At 46.6% G+C, this 19,647-nt stretch overlaps 1 protein-coding gene across 1 annotated transcript in view; it reads left to right on the forward strand.

The window, feature by feature from the left end:
* The first annotated feature begins 17,338 nt into the window (after positions 1–17,338).
* The window catches only part of LOC134601983 (beta-1,4-galactosyltransferase 3-like), a 115,272-nt gene continuing 112,963 nt past the window's right edge, over positions 17,339–19,647 (forward strand). Inside the window, exon 1 of the mRNA XM_063446488.1 lies at positions 17,339–17,390. The gene's annotated coding sequence lies outside the window, so the exon portion shown is untranslated. The remainder of the gene's footprint in view (positions 17,391–19,647) is intronic.

Here is a 19,647-nt window from a genome sequence, read left to right on the forward strand (position 1 = left end):
AAAGCGCACTCGCTGGCATAGCCAAACTGGAAAGCAGCCCTGGAAAAAAATGTATGCCATTCCTACAGGTCAATATATATATATATATATATATATATATAGTACAGTGAGCACACAAGCTCACTGACATGCGCAAATAGGCTCACTGACAGACAAAAAACTCACTGACTCGCACACAGGCTTACTACAGACAAACTCACTTGTATAAACACAAGGCTCACTACAAAGAAGTTCAGGGACACACACATGCTCAATAAATAGAAGCTCACTGACACACACAAGCAGTACCATCTTAACAATGCTAAGGGCCCCCGGGCAAAGCAGTGCACTGGGGTCCTTCCTACACAACAACTCACAGGAATAAAAATTGTAATTATTGATAGACTGCTGAGTACATACACACAGTACACACATCCGAACACCGAGAAACTTCTAAATACACACACACAGACATTGCTGAATGCACACAGACGTTGCTGAATGCACACAGGCTGATTTTTACACTTACACACACACAGCTGAGTCCATACACACACACACACACACACACACACAGAAATACAGACTGCTGAGTCCATACGCACACAGACTGCTGAGTCCATATACACACAGACAGACACACAGACTGCTGAGTCCATATACACACACTCACACACACACAGATTGCTGAGTCCATACACACACAGACTGCTGAGTCCATACATACACACACAGACTGCTGAGTCCATACACACACACACACACAAACACACAGACTGCTGAGTCCATACACACACAGACTGCTGAGTCCATACACACACACACACACACAAACACACAGACTGCTGAGTCCATACACACACACACACACACACACACACACAAACACACAGACTGCTGAGTCCATATACACACACACACACACAAACACACAGACTGCTGAGTCCATACACACACAGACTGCTGAGCAGAAGCGGCTCTAGACTTTATGAGGCCTTAGGCGTAACTCAAACATGAGGCCCCACTAACAAAAAAGTGTCACATATACACATTGATGCACAGTTTACCTGTGTATGTGCCTGAGAGTGTGTCTGACAGAGAGTATCCTTGTGTGTGAGAATGTATGTCTCTGTGAGCATGTTTGCGTTTTTGTCTGAGACTGAAGTGTGTTGTGTGTATGGCGGGTGATGGTGTGAGGGGGGTGATGGTGAGAGGGAAAGGGGGGTGATGGTGAGAGGGAGAGCGGGGTGATGTGAGAGGGAGAGCGGGGTGATGGTGAGAGGGAGAGCGGGGTGATGGTGAGAGGGAGAGCGGAGTGATGGTGAGAAGGAGAGCGGGGTGATGTGAGAAGGAGAGCGGGGTGATGTGAGAAGGAGAGCGGGGTGATGTGAGAAGGAGAGCGGGGTGATGTGAGAAGGAGGGGGGGTGATGTGAGAAGGGGGGGGGGTGATGTGAGAAGGAGGGGGGGGTGATGTGAGAAGGAGGGGGGTGATGTGAGAAGGAGAGCGGGGTGATGTGAGAAGGAGGGGGGGTGATGTGAGAAGGAGGGGGGTGATGTGAGAAGGAGGGGGGGTGATGTGAGAAGGAGGGGGGGGTGATGTGAGAAGGAGGGGGGTGATGTGAGAAGGAGGGGGGGTATGTGAGAAGGAGGGGGGGGTGATGTGAGAAGGAGGGGGGTGATGTGAGAGTGGAGGGGGGGTGATGTGAGAGTGGAGGGGGGGTGATGTGAGAGTGGAGGGGGGGTTGATGTGAGAGTGAGGGGGGGGGTTGACGTGAGAGTGAGGGGGGTTGACGTGAGAGTGAGGGGGGTTGACGTGAGAGTGAGGGGGGTGATGTGAGAGTGAGGGGGGGTGATGTGAGAGTGAGGGGGGTGATGTGATGTGAGAAGGAGGGGGTGATGTGAGAAGGAGGGGGGGTTGATGGTGAGGGTGGTGAGGGGGTGAGGCTGAGGGTGGTGAGGGCTGAGGCTGAGGGTGGTGAGGGGGGTGAGGCTAAGGGGGGTGAGGCTAAGGGGGGTGAGGCTAAGGGGGGTGAGGCTGAGGGGGGTGAGGCTGAGGGGGGTGAGGCTGAGGGGGGTGAGGGGTGAGGCTAAGGGGGGTGGGGGGTGAGGCTGAGGGGGGTGAGGAGTGAGGCTGATGGGGGTGTGGGGTGATGCTGAGGATGGTGAGGGGGTGATGCTGCGGGTGGTTGGGGTGGGGGGGGGGGGTGATGCTGAGGATGGTGAGGTGGTGATGCTGAGGGTGGTGAGGGAGGGTGATGCCGAGGGAGGGTGATGCTGAGGGTGGTGGGGTGGTGAGGCTGAGGGTGGTGAGGGAGGGTGATGCTGAGGGAGGGTGATGCTGAGGGTGGTGGGGTGGTGAGGCTGAGGGTGCTGAGGCTTAGGGTGGTGGGGGTGCTGAGGCTGAGGGTGGTGGGGGGTGCTGAGGCTGGTGGGGTGGTGAGGGGGTGAGGCTGAGGGTGGTGAGACTGAGGGTATTGGGGAGGGTGGGGAGGCTGAGGGTAGTGGGGAGGGTGGGGAGGCTGAGGTTATTGGGGAGGGTGGGGAGGCTGAGGGTGGTGGGGGGTGCTGAGGCTGGTGGGGTGGTGAGGGGGTGAGGCTGAGGGTGGTGAGGCTGAGGGTATTGGGGAGGGTGGGGAGGCTGAGGTTATTGGGGAGGGTGGGGAGGCTGAGGGTGTTGGGGAGGCTGAAGTTGGTAGGGAGGCTGAGGGTGGTGAGGCTGAGGGTGGTGGGGAGGCTGAAGTTGGTAGGGAGGCTGAGGGTGGTGAGGCTGAGGGTGGTGGGGAGGCTGAAGTTGGTAGGGAGGCTGAGGGTGGTGAGGCTGAGGGTGGTGGGGCTGAGGGTGGGGAGGGTGATGAGGCAGAGGGTGGTAGGGAGGCTGAGTCCATACATACAGACACACAAACTTACACACACACATTAAGCCTACCTGTCACTGGAGCCTGTAGCTGGGGGTCAGGCAGCCATCTTCCATCCTTTCCAGCAGCAGCATGGGCTGCTGCTTAACGGCGGGGGCGGGGCTTCGTTTGGGGGCGGGGCCTGTGCCTGGGAGCCTGTCAGTGCTCCCTCCGGCCCCAGACAGTTCCAGTTCCAGCTGCTCTGCCCTGCATTCCCTCGGGCTGTAACAGGCGGTTACAGCCTAGGGAATATCATTTAAACATCTAGCCAGCAGGTTGCTGGCATTTGGGGGGGGCACAGCATGATGTAGGGGGGGGGGGCATGGCCCCCTCCTAGCGACGCCACTGGTACCAACCTGCACTGCAGGAGAGTTAACAGAATCTCCTGCTTAGAAGCTTTGTCTCTCCATAGGAAGTAGTGGAGGTGGAGAGTTTCCTCTGGTACCATACCCCAGGTAAGAAGTGAAACCGTTTTAGAATTAGAACAGTGGTTGTGTCCCTTTTACTGTTTACAGACACTTCATACCATTCCTTTTCACTGGACTTCCTGGTGCAAGATAGCTGTTTAAGTTGTGTCAAGTGAGATATATCCTTGGATAAGTATCTTGCATCAGGAAGTCTTCTGAGAAAACTGATAGCAAATTGTGATATGTCATACCACAGCGTATCTGATCTTAAACAAAAATATATCTGATGTCAAGTTTTACTGTTCTGCAGATCACCTTACCGGACTCTGCTAGGAGTTATTGAACTGTGCATTTCTGTGTTGTAGTGTTTGTTTTCATACATTCCCATACAGCGTTCAGCCACGTCTTATGTCAGATCTTCTGGTTTGACGTGGATGTGTTATAATTAGTCCATGAGTGACATTAATCTCTTTCAGCGTATATCAGCACATAGCTCGGCACAAACATGCACATATACATAGGTGTTACTAGAGAGTGAGCGGGGGAACTGAAGCCCTGGATGTGGGACTCTTTAGCCACAGATCTCTACAGATGGAAAAGGGGGCAGAAGGATATTAGTGGTTTTTATTTTGAAATTATTATTTTTTAAATTTTTTATAAAAATAAAGATCAGTAATTTAGGGCTCTGCAAGGCCTCTCTGGGGGTAGTGTCCCCTGGGTACATGCCGGTAGGATGTGCTGGGGAATAGACATTTGCTGCACACTACTCGCTGTTTAGCGTTAGGGGAACATGTATACCTGGCTGTACAGCAGGTGAATGTTTCTGGCTATTCTATCATTGAGACCCTAGAGAGGATCAGAAGCATGCTGTTCATGGGTAAAGAGAAGGGGACATAACGTAGAGAGGCAAAGAAATATCATGACATATGTCCACAGCTCTGTTAAGATAGAATTATGTGACTGGATGGGTGATTGGATGATAAGTGGGACAGGGCTGTGAGAGGGTGGTGTGTGTGTGTGGAGGCTGCTAGTCAGATTGCATGTGTGAAGGCTGCTTGTGGTGTTATATGTTAGTGGGGATGCTACGTGTATTGTTTGTGTGTGGGTGAGGGTAGAATATTTCAGACGTTGCATGTTTCTGGGAATGCTGCTTGTGGTGTTGAGTGTGTGTGGGGTTGCACATGTAAGGTGGAGGCTGCTTGTAGAGTTGCATGTATAGAAGGAAGGCTGTTGTTGAGTTGTGTGTGTGTTTGTGTGGATGGGGCTGCTTGTGGTGTAGTTTTTGTATGCATGTGAACTGTGGCTGTATGTGGATAGGAGTCATAGAGTGTGTTTGTGGGGAATGGAGGGCTGTAGGGTGTGTTTGGGAGGAATGAGGCAATTGATTGTGTGGGTGAGTACCAGCAGTAGGGTATGCTTGGGGAAAGTGGCTGTAGTTTGTGTTTTGAGGTGATTTAGGGTTGTATGGTACGTGTGTGGGTTGCAGTGTATGTGTATGGGGTAGGTTAGGGGCTGTAGTTTGTGTTTTGGGGAGATTTGTGGTTGTATGGTACGTGTGTGGGTTGCAGTGTATGTGTATGGGGTTGGTTAGGGGCTGCAGTTTGTGTTTTGGGGAGATTTATGGTTGTATGGTTTGTGTGTGGGTTGCAGTGTATGTGTATGGGGTAGGTTAGCGGCTGTAGTTTGTGTTTTGGGGGGATTTGTGGTTGTATGGTACGTGTGTGGGTTGCAGTGTATGTGTATGGGGTAGGTTAGGGGCTGTAGTTTGTGTTTTGGGGAGATTTATGGTTGTATGGTTTGTGTGTGGGTTGCAGTGTATGTGTATGGGGTAGGTTAGGGGCTGTAGTTTGTGTTTTGGGGAGATTTGTGGTTGTATGGTACGTGTGTGGGTTGCATTGTATGTGTATGCGGTAGGTTATCGGCTGTAGTTTGTGTTTGATGGTGGACCTCATTGGAGACATCGGCCGGTTTATTCTAGTTTTGTACTATAAATAAAATAAAGAAAAAGAAAACAGCTGATGTCTCCATCAAGGTCCCTGTGGTGCTTTAGAACTGCTCCATAAGGAAGGAAGTAGATCCCGCCGTTGCCACCAAATGTAGTGGACTTCCCGAACTCTGAATGAGTACCTCTGTCAGGTCAGCTCCAGAGTCTGCTACCAAGACTCTGGAGTGCTTCAGACATAGTCACCGAAGCTTGGGTTGGGTCTCTGAGGATCCTTTTCCACCAGACCAAGCTGAGGCACTCTCCTTCTAGGTAGGTATTGTCCTCTCTGCCTTTGGCTATTTTGTTTCAGTGCCAGGCAGGTATCGACACCTCTGCCTGTGCTGCGTCCAACTACTGTATTTACAAAGTTACTTATGGCTCTCCGGCCTGGCCTTTTCATAACGCGTAACCAGGATCAGGGACCAGTACAGCAAACCAACTGGTCCAAAAACTCTGTTCCTGGAATCCACAAACAAACCAGACAGGACACACAGTTCCACTGGAACAAACACACACCTCTTTATTTTGGACAAGAACTAGCCTTTGGTGACTTTTACTTGTTTACCCAATATTGATAAACAAGCAACCATAATTTATACATCAATATATATAATGCAAGTAACTGTCAAACACAATAAAAGGCACACATATATACATTTAACTGCCTATTTGGTGGCTCGAATTTGCATACCAAGAATATGTAAATTGATACAGAGATGATCATGGGTGGGTGCACAGCTCCCAGGAGCTCTGTACATAAAAGCACATCGGCGGGGTGTGCAGCATCTGGCTTAGCACCCTCATATTAGGTCCTGCCCCACTCGCTGCAAGGCAAAAGTTGAGCTGACAAGTGTTTGAGGACACATGACAAGTTCGAGGTAATGCAGGGTTATGACATTGATGCAATTTCCTGTAAATTCCTTTAGCTGCTTGCTAGGAAGCGAGGACCAAGCGAGAAGGACACTTTCCCATCTCGCCTGAGCCCAATGCTACTACTATTATACCACCAAAGAGTGCTGCCCTCTTCCACTTGCCTCCACAAGGCTTTCCCGGTGGCCTTATCAGAAATCCAGGCATAAGTATCAGCAAAATTATCCCTGGGTCTTGCAGTGGAGGCTTGTCCATTGGGGCACTTGAGGGCAGTGCTCCACCAGTTTTCAGGTAGGAAAAAAAATATTTACAATAGTTTAAAAAAATATTATTTTTATGGTGTGGGAAGGATGGTAAACCCAAAAATATTGGAAATAAGTAGATTAACATACTCCAACTATGTGTGTTTAAAAAATAATAAAAACAATCTTTGTCTCTTTAATTCTGTGAAAGTTCTACAATACTTCTCCTCTTCTTATTCGTGGCTAACTGGAGAAACTTTCTCGAGAGAATGTTAACAAAAATGGGATAGGGGGGCGGAGCAGAGCAAGCGAACCGACAGGACGCACTCAACATGAGCTCCAGCGATAAGGGCCTAATTAAGCCACTTACTCGGGGCACAGAGAGGCGACAAACCTGCAACAAAGCCCATGAGAAGGAAGAAGCTTCTGTGCACGAAGTGATACCACACTCGACACCCAGCCTGTCTGGGAACTGCAACAGCCACCTTGGGCCTACCAGAGACGGTGAGGGGGAAGGACGGCCGCCTTCCCACCCGACTCAGCGACCCACAAGCCACAAAGAAACGCCCCCCTATGGACCGGTGGGGGACATCCCGGTCTCCGTCATAGGGGGGACCCCGCACACCACGGTGCTGAATGACTCAGCTGCACGAGACAGACGAGAGCACCAATACACCCCAAACGGCAACGAATGTGCTAAAGACCCAATACATGAACTCTTTGACCGTTTCTGGGCCAAATGGTTGCAGCGCTTACAACCAGCGCCAACTCGCCCCTCACCACCCGCACGGGAAAGAGGTAACAGCGTCAGGAGAACCGGGACCCAACCTCAGGGCGCAAAGCAAATCCACACTACGAACCCACGATACGGGCCCTCCCAGGCTGAGAGCAACAAGGGGTGCACCCCATAAGTGTCAGCCACACAGACGGAGAGTCGCGAGATGACGAATAACTAAGGCCAGCAATGCTTACCGCACTATCCCGAAAGGGACGACCCTGGACCACACCGGGACCCAGACTCGTGGCAAGAAGCACAGGCCCCACTAGAGGCCCGGGGCAGAGGAGACTTCCCGCCCTCACGACGCCAAGCAACCCCTCTAATCCAGCAGAAGCCTGGCGAGAGGCGCCAGCCTGAAAAGAAAATGGCCTCCAGCAGTCACCAGGTACATAACAACATTGCACAGGGCCCACAGCAAAACAGGAGCAAGATTGCCGCCGTATACTGCCCTAAAATGTCCACCCACCTCCAAGGACTGTCCCCGAGCAGAAATCTGGAGCACCGCATAACGGCACTACAGGAAATCAAGGTTCCCATGATGGGAATCGGCTGACTGCAATATGCAAACATGAAAGACCCCTATAGCTATGGACGCTCAGTAGAGAACCATGCACAACATAGGGGACAAGTAATGGACAGACCGCAGAACAGTACTTAAAACCCTGTTGGGGATCCTTGTTAGGTGGTACAGTGGACCTGCCACATCCAATTATCATTTATCTATGTTTGTTAGTGTGTTATTCTTGTTTAGTCTACTGTGCCACACTCTATAATAACCATATAGGCATTTCTACCCTAGTATCGTGATGATATCCATAATATAGAAAAGCCAGAATACTAATATACTCCCTGCTCCCCTTTTAATAGGCATCCAGGAGAGCAAAGTCCATGACATGAAAGCAAAGTGAATGACCGTGCCTGGCTACTCGTATGTCATGACTTCATCCAGTGTACTTATATAAAATGTGCAGCTTAACCCTGCCAAGCTAATTACATACATGATGAAGCCTGCTATTATGTAATTGATGAGTTGCTCTCTTTACTCATTCTGCATCTAGGTTTATATGTGCTAATTAGCATAAAATTGTGCTGACAACTGTATGCCACACTGTTTAATATTGTTAATGTGTGGCTTGTCATAGCTATCGTGGTTTTACAAGCGTATTGTTATGCCTTGCACAGAAAAAATAAAGAATTATAAAAAATAATAATGGGATAGGTTTAAAATCTGTCCTGTTTCAGCAGGTTTTGCACATGCCTACTCTCTTTGAAGAAGAAATTCCAGGGGTGTCCCATTGATTTGCCATTTGGGCAGCAGAGCCAGCAGTCCACGTATGGAGCCATGCTATTGGCTTCTCTATTCAGGGGATATCATTGGCTGTTAGCACCAGGGGGTGGGGGTTACAGTGCCCATAGGAGAGAGAAGCAAGAAGCCATCTTGAAAGTAGCAGACGATTAAACATGGAAATTTATTAAAAATATATATAATTACTACATATAATGCCAGGAAAGCCCAGGGATGACAAAGGGAGGCAAACAAAGGTAGACATTTCTGACAGCACTGTTCTGTTTGTTGCTAAGAGTTTAATATTTAATATCCTGGAGTGAATATTGCATAGTCTGAGCTTCCCCAAAACTCACCATCTTCTTAAAAGTAGCTGACACACGTTTGCTGTGGTTAGTTAAAAAGTTGTGAAGTTTCAAACTGCAGGACTGGGGCTGTGACTCAGAAGACTGCGTGGGATAGTTATGGGTATCTCATTATTGTGCCCAGCTCTGTGTATTGCATATCTTTATTTTTGTTTTCTGAGCTATTTCTGTTTATGGCTATTTCTGAACTGTAAGCAGCTCGGTGCAATTGATACACAATTTGTGCCATGCCCAGTTTTGTTATATGAATATCTCTGTATGTGTGTATAAAGAATGTAGTGTCTATAGGGCAAGCATGTCAAACTTTCCGGCCCACAATGAATATATTTGCGGCCCGCCTGCACTGTGGCTGCTTTGTGCTGTGGCTGTGCCTACCTTCCCACGACCACAAGAGGGCAGAGTGGCTGTCTGTCTGCAAAGCAGGCCAGACACTCCCTCTTCCCTCCTGCTCGCAGTGCCAGAGGAGCATCTGGTCTGCTTGAACAGAGAAGAGCAGGGCTGGAACTGGAGGTTGGGCGGCACATCTTAAGGGAGGGGAAGAGGGGCTTGGGAGAACTTCCTGTGTAGTGTAATTTGGGGGAGGGAGGGGGCCAGTGTATTAATGTGGGGGAGGAAGGGAACCAGTGTATTAATGTGGGGGAGAAAGGGGGCCAGTGTATTAATGTGGGGGAGGAAGGGGCCAGTGTATTAATGTGGGGGAGGAAGGGCCAGTATATTAATGTGGGGGAGGGAGGGGACCAGTGTATTAATGTGGTGGAGGGAGGGGGCCAGTGTATTAATTTGGGGGAAGGAGGGAGCCAGTGTATTAATGTGGGGGAGGAAGGGGGCCAGTGTATTAATTTGGGGGAAGGAGGGGGGCAGTGTATTAAATTGGGGAGGAAGGGGGCCAGTGTATTAATGTGGGGGAAGGGTCGGGGCCAGTGTATTAAATTGGGGGAGGGCCAGTGTATTAATTTGGGGGAGGGGACCAGTGTATTAATGTGGGGGAGGGGACCAGTGTATTAATGTGGGGGAGGGGGCCAGTGTATTAATGTGGGGGAGTAAGGGGGCCAGTGTATTAATTTGGGGTAGGGTGCCAGTGTATTAATTTGGGGGAGGGTGCCAGTGTATTAAATTGGGAAGGGTCGGGGCCAGTGTATTAAATTGGGGGAGGGCCAGTGTATTAATTTGGGGGAGGGGGCCAGTGTATTAAATTGGGGGAGGGCCAGTGTATTAATTTAGGGGAGGGAGGGGGACAGTGTATTAATTTGGGGGAGGGAGCAGAGTATTAGATTGGGTTTGCATGGAGGCGCTGAACGCTCCCCATGGAGATGCTGATTGGCCGCGCAGCATTTTGACACACATGTACAATAGCCTACCAATGCTTTCCTATGGGAAAGCATTGGAGAAGGTCAGTTTTGTGTGATCATATATTGTAACGACACCCCCATTATTTTTTGCTTAGGTGAGGTGTTTTTAAATAAAACTATTACAATCTCTAAGATTTGAAATCATTGTTTAGTGAATAAGCGAGTGCGCTGGATTCTATATTTTGTATATTTTGGCCCCAGCAGCACCCTGAAATGTATGCATGTTCAGATGAGTGCAGACCTCTTGGTTTTGTTTATATATATGGGGGAACTTGGCAATTACTCTAGCTTACAGTTCCTCTGGCTGCAGGCAGAGTTCACCTCTCTTGGAAGTTCTTTGGAGCATTGCTGTGGTAACCAGCAACACTTCGAACTGCCCAGCTCGTGGTAGGAATATTCAGTTTCCCATGTCCCCTTTATACAACATGGAATCCCTCACGGCCTCCTTATGTGGCATTACTGAGAAATGTACTCTGACATGGCGAAACGCCTACCCAATCCAGACTAAGGGCCTCCTCTCTTTATATCCGGAGACCTGCGGGGGTCCCTGAGAGCCGCGCTGGATCAGAATAGCGGAACTAACCTGTCTCTCCTCAGTGGTGTTGACCAGGCCTTGGCCAGAGAATAAAGGGGGTTACCCTGCAATTGACCGCGAAAGAGACGTTCTTAGCATAACGTTAAATATAGATAAATCATCCTTTGGGGTTTTTCTTTCTCTCCCTCTCTTTCTTTGTCTTTACCCTCCCTCTCCGTCTTTAACACCTACACTTCTCACCAGGGCGCGGGGGGGGGGGGGGGGAGGATTCTGGTGGCATAGGGGTGCATAGCGATGGGACGAGGGAGGAACATGACTCCTTTCCCTAACATGATCTTACTGAAGTGACTTGCCCGGTAGTCTCGCTACCTAACACCAATCTGGGAACTTGCATAAGTCGAAAGAGGTAGCACAACCTATCATCAGATATAGCTATACTAATATTTCCTGTATGTTAATGCAGCGCATGGTGACCTGCCTGCCCTTTGTCAAGCCAACAACGGTTCACCGGCACGGCAATGGAGACGGGTGGAGTGAGAGGCGAGATGACCGGGAGGTGGTTGTCACTCTACTATGTTGATCACATTTTTTTAAATGCAAATGGGTTACTGCTGGCTTGGACTGACTCTCCTGATGGCCACTGATGTCTTAAGTACCGTCCTTACCGAACAGTTTAATTTATAGTACCTTTGCATATCTGCTATCTGAGCGCCATTTTTCAACCTCATTATTTGGTCCGTGCTCACAATCCAATGCAACCTGTAGCAATTCGGCTCCCTGTGACCTATACTACCTTAACTATAAGCTACGAGAAGGTACATGAAATGAAAGAGCATGTTGTATACCCACTATTTTTGTCCTAACGCATTGTTGTTAACTTCGTATACCACCTGCAAGTGGCTGAACATCTCAACGCTGCATTAACTTTTGTTTTGCATGTATAAAACTAAAAAACTAAAAATAAAGATTGTCTAAAAAATTTAAGTATTATAGATACTAGCAGGACTTTTTACTAAATAGAAAATTGGCTTCTTTGACCTTTAATTTGAAACTCACCATGAATTCTCACTATTTCATTAAATTATAGAATTATAGATTAATGTAAATACCACGTTGCACGTTTTCACTTTTTGTACTTGGTTACATCTCTATACCATTATATCAGTGCAATACTTGTGCATCATCACGCAAGACTTGCAGTACGTTGACAAATATAGCCTGATCTCTGTGCATCCCATAATGACAACGTGTAGATATAAATAGCTAATGTGGAGCAATGCTCCAATTTAGTCATATTCTCGGCCTGGCAGTTATAGCCTACGTTTTAGCAGTCACATTTCAATTTCTAATTCCCTAAAACGTTTATTCAATAAACTCTGAATTGTAACAAATCTCATATTGTGCTGCGGAATGTGTTGGCGCTTTATAAATAATAATAATAATTGAAAAATTAACTCCAAAATGTTACGCTAAACTTGTTCTGCTTGCAGCTATAGTTACAGCTGAGCTATTTTAGTTTGTGTTTCGCATTTCAGATTTCAATTATCTGCGATTTAGAGGTTAGTAAATAAATCCCATTAATCACCAAATTGTAAAGAGTTAAAAACTGAATTGCGAAATAGCAAAGCCACTGACTTGGAACCAAGTAACGGGGATTTTTTTTTTTTGGTTGGTTTTGAAATGACTCCAATTTAGTGAATAAAACTCTACGTTGTAGTGAGCTGAAACCCAAATCCCAAACTGTTCACTAAAGCATGAACTATCAAGGATTCAAAGCCAAATTTAAATTTGCGAAACGGAAAAAACATGTAAGTCGGCTATGTTTTCAATTCAACTTTTTCTAAAATTTGTAATTAAATGTGAATTAATGACAGGTGACAGATTAGTGAATAACCGTGAATTAATAGTGTAAACCTGTGCAGAGCACTGGATATAGCTAGTGTGCAAGCTCACTGACAAGCATCGTACAGTGAAACTGTCGTAGGGTGTTTTCTACATTGAAATTTGCCAGAAAAGGGAAACTGAACAAAATGTGTAAAAGCACAAAAGATCCCAAGACGTAGATTGAGCCAAATGCTGTTGAAGAACAGACTGGCTACAAGATGGGTAAAATATAACGCATGCATTAGAAACTGGATTTATATATTGTTTGCTTTTTGTTTAATAAACCTGTGACTAATAGTAAATGCTGGCCACACAATCAGTGAGTGTTACAGTCAGGGTGGGAGCTGCACTCAGTGAGTGCTACAGTCAGAGCTGCACTCAGTGAGTGTGACAGTCAGGCCGGGAGCTGCACTCAGTGAGTGTTACAGTCAGACCGGGAGCTGCACTCAGTGAGTATTACAGTCAGACCGGGAGCTGCACTCAGTGAGTGTTACAGTCAGACCGGGAGCTGCACTCAGTGAGTGTGACAGTCAGGCCAGGAGATGCACTCAGTGAGTGTTACACTCAGGCCAGGAGCTGCACTCAGTGAGTGTAACAGCCAGGCCGGGAGCTGCACTCAGTGAGTGTTACAGCCAGGGTGGGAGCTGCACTCAGTGAGTGTTACAGTCAGAGCTGCACTCAGTGAGTGTTACAGTCAGGCTGGGAGCTGCACTCAGTGAGTGTTACAGCCAGGGTGGGAGCTGCACTCAGTGAGTGTTACAGCCAGGGTGGGAGCTGCACTCAGTGAGTGTAACAGCCAGGCCGGGAGCTGCACTCAGTGAGTGTTACAGTCAGGGTGGGAGCTGCACTCAGTGAGTGTAACAGCCAGGGTGGGAGCTGCACTCAGTGAGTGTTACGGCCAGGGTGGCAGCTGCACTCAGTGAGTGTAACAGCCAGGGTGGGAGCTGCACTAAGTGAGTGTAACAGCTAGGGTGGGAGCTGCACTCAGTGAGTGTAACAGCCAGGGTGGGAGCTGCACTCAGTGAGTGTTACAGCCAGGGTGGGAGCTGCACTTAGTGAGTGTTACAGTCAGGGTGGGAGCTGCACTCAGGGAGTGTTACAGTCAGGCTGGGGGCTGCACTCAGTGAGTGTTACAGTCAGGGTGGGAGCTGCACTCAGTGAGTGTAACAGCCAGGGTGGGAGCTGCACTCAGTGAGTGTTACAGCCAGGATGGGAGCTGCACTCAGTAAGTGGCTCAGTGAGTGTGAGTGCAGCAGACTCTCTCCTTCACCTTACAGGCAGGAGGCGTGGTTTGTAGTCGGCGTGGGCGTGGTTTGGAGTCTATGTGGGCGTGGTCTCGATGCACGCTCTGGTCGTTACGTCACCCACAGAGAGTGAGATCCGGGAGCCGTGCACGCGCACAGTGACAGGTGACCGCTGGGACCGGGATTCGGACCGGGAGGAGGAGGAGGAGGAGGAGGTATGTCGGTACACGGGGCGGGGAGCGGGCTGCACTACCTACCGGCACTCACACAGCAGAGGTCATCAGGGTCAAACAACTTCTTGGCAACAGAGCTGACACTTCACTTCTACTAACTGCTTGGCAACAGAGCTGACACTTCTACTAACTGCTTGGCAACAGAGCTGACACTTCACTTCTACTAACTGCTTGGCAACAGAGCTTTCACTTCTACTAACTGCTTGGCAACAGAGCTTACACTTCACTTCTACTCACTGCTTGGCAACAGAGCTTACACTTCACTTCTAACTGCTTGGCAACAGAGCTTTCACTTCTACTAACTGCTTGGCAACAGAGCTGACACTTCGCTTATACTAACTGCTTGGCAACAGAGTTTACATTACACTTCTACAAAACTCCTTGGCAACAGAGTTTACACTACACTTCTACTAACTCATTGGCAACAGAGCTTACACTTCTAATAACTGCTTGGCAACAGAGCTGACACTTCACTTCTACTAACTGCTTGGCAACAGAGCTTACACTTCTACTAACTGCTTGGCAACAGAGCTTACACTTCTACTAACTGCTTGGCAACAGAGTTTACACTACACTTCTACAAAACTCCTTGGCAACAGAGTTTACACTACATTTCTACAAAACTCCTTGGCAACAGAGTTTACACTACACTTCTACTAACTCCTTGGCAACAGAGCTTACACTACACTTTTACTAACTCCTTGGCAACAGAGCTTAGACTACACTTCTACTAACTCCTTGGCAACAGAGCTTACACTACACTTCTACTAACTCCTTGGCAACAGAGCTTACACTACACTTCTACTAACTCCTTGGCAACAGAGCTTAGACTACACTTCTACTAACTCCTTGGCAACAGAGCTTAGACTACACTTCTACTAACTGCTTGGCATCACAGCTTACACTACACTTCTACTTGCTTGGCAACAGAGCTGACGCTTCACTTCTACTAACTGCTTGGCAACAGAGCTGACACTTCACTTCTACTAACTGCTTGGCAGCAGAGCTGACACTTCACTTCTACTAACTGCTTGGCAGCAGAGTTTACACTTCCCTATTACTAACTGTTTGGCAACAGAGCTTACACTTCACTTATACTAACTGCTTGGAAACAGAGCTGACATTTCTTTAAACTAACTGCTGCAGAGCTTAAACTCATGTTCGCTCCTGGCAACAAAACTGACTAACTTTAAAAAAAAAAAAAAAAAAAAAGATTTAAATGTATTATTTATTAAGATTTTATTACATACATAAACAAAATAAAAAATAAATCAAAGGAGGTTGTACCATTGTACAATATATTAGGTATACCCAGCCTTTTGTACTATGAACATGCATAAGAGTGCAGGGAGTATCTGCGGTATACAATTACGCTACCCAAAAGAATACAAAATAGGAAACCTGTTCATATCATAGCAGAAGGATCAGTGTGTCTGAAGTCATAGAAAATTAGATGGTATTATGGTGAACACAAATGCAGCTGCATATTTAGTGATGAGGGTACATCATTATGTCAGTTACTTATAGAAACAGCAACAGATAATCACAGTAACTGGAATAAACCGAGGCACTCACTCTCCATTGTTGCACATGGAGAACACCCTGATGGTGTTCTCCATGTGCTCGACTTTTCCAAGTGTGTTTCCCCGGCCTGTCTTCTCTTGCTTGTCTCTGTCCCTATCTGTATGTTCTAGTGTTGATGCTGCAAGTCTGACCATTTTTCCCAAACCTCTTCGAATCTACCTCTTTCTTGTGCGGTGTCTAGGCTCATTCATTCACATTGTAGCTTAAAATGAATTATGTTTGTTAAAGCTGGTTTAGATGGGTGCTCTGCCTGTTCCCGCACAGGGCTGTTGATTAACGGAATGTGGATTTACTAGGTTGAAACCAAAAGGATGTTGGACAGTAAAGGTTGAAAGCTATATACATTGTACCATTGAGTTATACCCAGGTTAAGGATAAGGTGAGATGAGAATGGTAGAGAAATAGTGACATTAAAACCACCATATAAGATAGATGCATTGAAAATGTGGAAATGTAATTACAAAAACTTACAGGAACAATAGGTTGAAGAGGGCCTTGCTCAAACGAGCTTACAGAATATAGCTCTATAAAGACCTGTCAGTCGGTCAACCATGAGAAGCCCCCTAAGTGACTTACCCCGGAGGGATGTCACTTAACTTCCAGACAGACCCTAAGACTGTGAAAAGTTTGGGTAGTTAATTTGACAGTCGACACATTCTGCCAGTCATATTTTGAGGCAGATCTTTGTTTGTCTCCCCGTTCCGTTGTTGCAAGGTGTTCAAACCGTCTTCCGGATTAATGAAGGATTTTTTTATGTTCCATTTCTTCAAACTATGAGTCGAATAAAGGAATCCCCATTTGTAGTTGATATTTAATGCACGTAGAACCAACGTGATCTTGGCAAAAGCCCTGCTTTTGGCCATGGTGCAAGATGATAAGTCCACATACAGCTTGCACAGCCGCATATTGTTTAGGTAACTCTTTAACTTTCCTAGAGGCCTGCAGTACCCTTTATTTCACTTGATAACAGCGGACCACCGTGATGCTATCCCTTGGTGTACCTGCAGGCAAATGTTTTGCTTTAGGGACTCTGTGTGTGCAGTCCAAGTCCTCTCATGATAACTCTGTTATCAACGATTGGAATAATTGGGTCACGTAGTCCACGAGGGCATCAGGGACTACCACCTCCGGAATCCCCCAGATCAGTAAATTGCAACGCCGAATCTGGTCCTCTTGGTCGGTAAATTTGTCTTCCAGCCACTTCAGCTTAATTTCCATCTCCTCGTAAAAGCGTCGGCCATTGAGTTGTGGGCTGCAACAAGTTCTTCTGTCTTTTCATCCAAATAGTAATAGCAGGGACTCGCGTCCTACTCCATGAAGCCTCAGGCCGCGCCCGAAACTTTTTATTTTAACTGCTGGGCATCGAAGCCTGCACTTCTCTTTATTAACTGCTTGGCAACAGGGCTGACACTTACTGCTAGCATCAGGTAACACTGACATCATGACACTGACAATACCCTTTTATTTAATCAACTACATACATACATCTGACTTGGATATCAAAAATGTGTTATTTAGTGACATTCGTTCATACAAGTTAGGCTTTTAATCCACGGTTCTTTCCTAATGTTATACTAAATGATAAAAGATGTAATTGTGCTCACCAGGTTTGTAAATGAAACATTTCTTTATTCACAGTACACAGCATAGAAATTGCAATGTTCCAGTTCTGAAAAATGGAAGTTTCTCAAGAAATGACTCATACAAATCAACAATCAGTGTATGGAAAACGAGAAGACAACTTTAAAGGGACACGGTAAGCACTATAACAACATCTCGTTAAATTGGTTATCCTCAGGCACCATCCCTCCATTCAGTGTTAAAGCATGTCAATCAACTTAAATCGAAATAAGGGTTCCTCGCAGCCCACCTTGTAGCCCCCACTGGAGATAAGGATACGGCAGAGATTATACACTTTCTTATAACCATACCAAATAATACCAACAATGGATGCAGTGATAGACTGAAAGCAGTCCGCTGACACTCTCAGCCAATCACAGCCTTCCGTCGCTGCTTATGGTAATGAGTTTTCATTAGTCCAAGCATCACAGTGGGGATTGGCTGCTGGGGACTCACATTATAAATGGTTTTACTCTGAATGGAAGGATAGTTGTGTCAGACACCATAAACACTTCAATGGGATGAAGCCATTACAGTGTCCCTTGAATTCTTTTAATTTTATATTGTCTTTTCTCGCAGCTGTTAGACCACCTGTGTGATTATTGTTGATTAATGTCTTCATCTCAATAACGTGGTCAGCATGCAGTGGGCTTTTAGTTTTAACCCAGCAATGATTTCATTGCAGGGTTAAACACATCCCTAGTGGCTCTGTTCCTGATAGCCACTAGATGCGGTCCCCTGTGAGAACCGAGTCAGGCTCAAGCAGCATTTGATTGGCGTGATTTGCTGTGCATGCGCACTAGCCTCCAAATGCTTCCCTATGGGGAACATTGGATTAGCTGAGATCTTTAACCTAAACCAGGGAGTCGGGGCGGGGCGGGGCGGGCGTGGTGCGACAAAGGGAGAAAAAAAAGGGCAATAAAAATTTTTTTAAACAGAAAATTAGATAAAAAAGTGTCATTGGCACTTTGATAAATGTCTCCACGGAAGGCCATGGCAAGACCAGCACAACGAGGGAAGAAAGCTAGTTACTCCTCTTACTCCTCTAGTGTCCTTTAAACCATGCCAGGGCTATTGCTTTACAGGAAGAAATGGCAGTTCCAGTAGGTAGAAGGGGTAATACGCTCTGGGAAAACCTAATGTGGATGTGACTGAGTCACCTATATAAAAAAAAGGTGTGGTCAACAGGACAGACAACTCTAGAACAGGACAGACAACTCTTACTTAGTAACAAAGAATTTAGGGTTGGCCTAGGCAGGGACAAAAAATAGCTATAGGTGAAACGTGAAGACAGAAGCAGAGGAGAAGGGTAGAGGTTAAGGAAAGAGTAGATGGTAAGTGATAAAATTAGAGAGCCGATGAGAAAATATTTAAAAAAAGAAAAACTACCACAACAAGAGGACATCGTCTTAAATTAGAGGGGCAAAGGTTTAAAAATAATATCAGGAAGTATTACTTTACTGAGAGGGTAGTGGATAAATTGAATAGCCTTCCAGCTGAAGTGGTAGAGGTTAACAAAGTGAAGGAGTTTAAGCATGCGTGGGATAGGCATAAGGCTATCCTAACTATAAGATAATGCCAGGAACTAATGAAAATATTTAGAAAATTGGGCAGACTAGATGGGCCGAGTGGTTCTTATCTGCCGTCACATTCTATGTTTCTATAGAAAAGCGCAGGAGCGACATTTCTTATAACGCTAAAGTGGTCAGACAATCCTAGCGGGAGCATTACTGAAATCAGAAAAGGGAGAGAGAGAGACAGTGCTGGAGCATTATACAGAGACTATGGGGAGAAAGGTGTGCTGAAAAGTGACTGTTAAATTCTGCCATTATTTTGATCATATTTATTAAAATGATTTAAAACTGTCAATTTTCTCAAGTAAATTACAGCATTTTTTACACTGAAATTTCCAGTTAGAAAAAACCTGGCAGAAAAATTCATAAAGTTAACAGGAAAAAAATCCTAGATTCATTGTGTCTGTGAAATTTGACAATTAGGGCGGAAAGAAATAAGACAGATTTTGTAAATTGACGCAAATATGAAAAGAAACTTAGACAGGAAAGTGTGGACACTTTAATAAATCTACCCCTTTGTACCCTCTGTGTATGGTATCTCTGTATTGTACCTCACTTAGTCTATCTCTATACTGTGCCCAGCTCTGTGTATGGTATCTCTGTATTGTACCTCACTTAGTCTATCTCTATACTGTGCCCAGCTCTGTGTATGGTATCTCTGTATTGTACCTCACTTAGTCTATCTCTATACTGTGCCCAGCTCTGTGTATGGTATCTCTGTATTGTACCTCACTTAGTCTATCTCTATACTGTGCCTAGCTCTGTGTATGGTATCTCTGTATTGTACCTCACTTAGTCTATCTCTATACTGTGCCCAGC

Source organism: Pelobates fuscus, chromosome 1 (genome assembly GCF_036172605.1).
Source record: "Pelobates fuscus isolate aPelFus1 chromosome 1, aPelFus1.pri, whole genome shotgun sequence".
Lineage (NCBI taxonomy): Eukaryota > Metazoa > Chordata > Amphibia > Anura > Pelobatidae > Pelobates > Pelobates fuscus.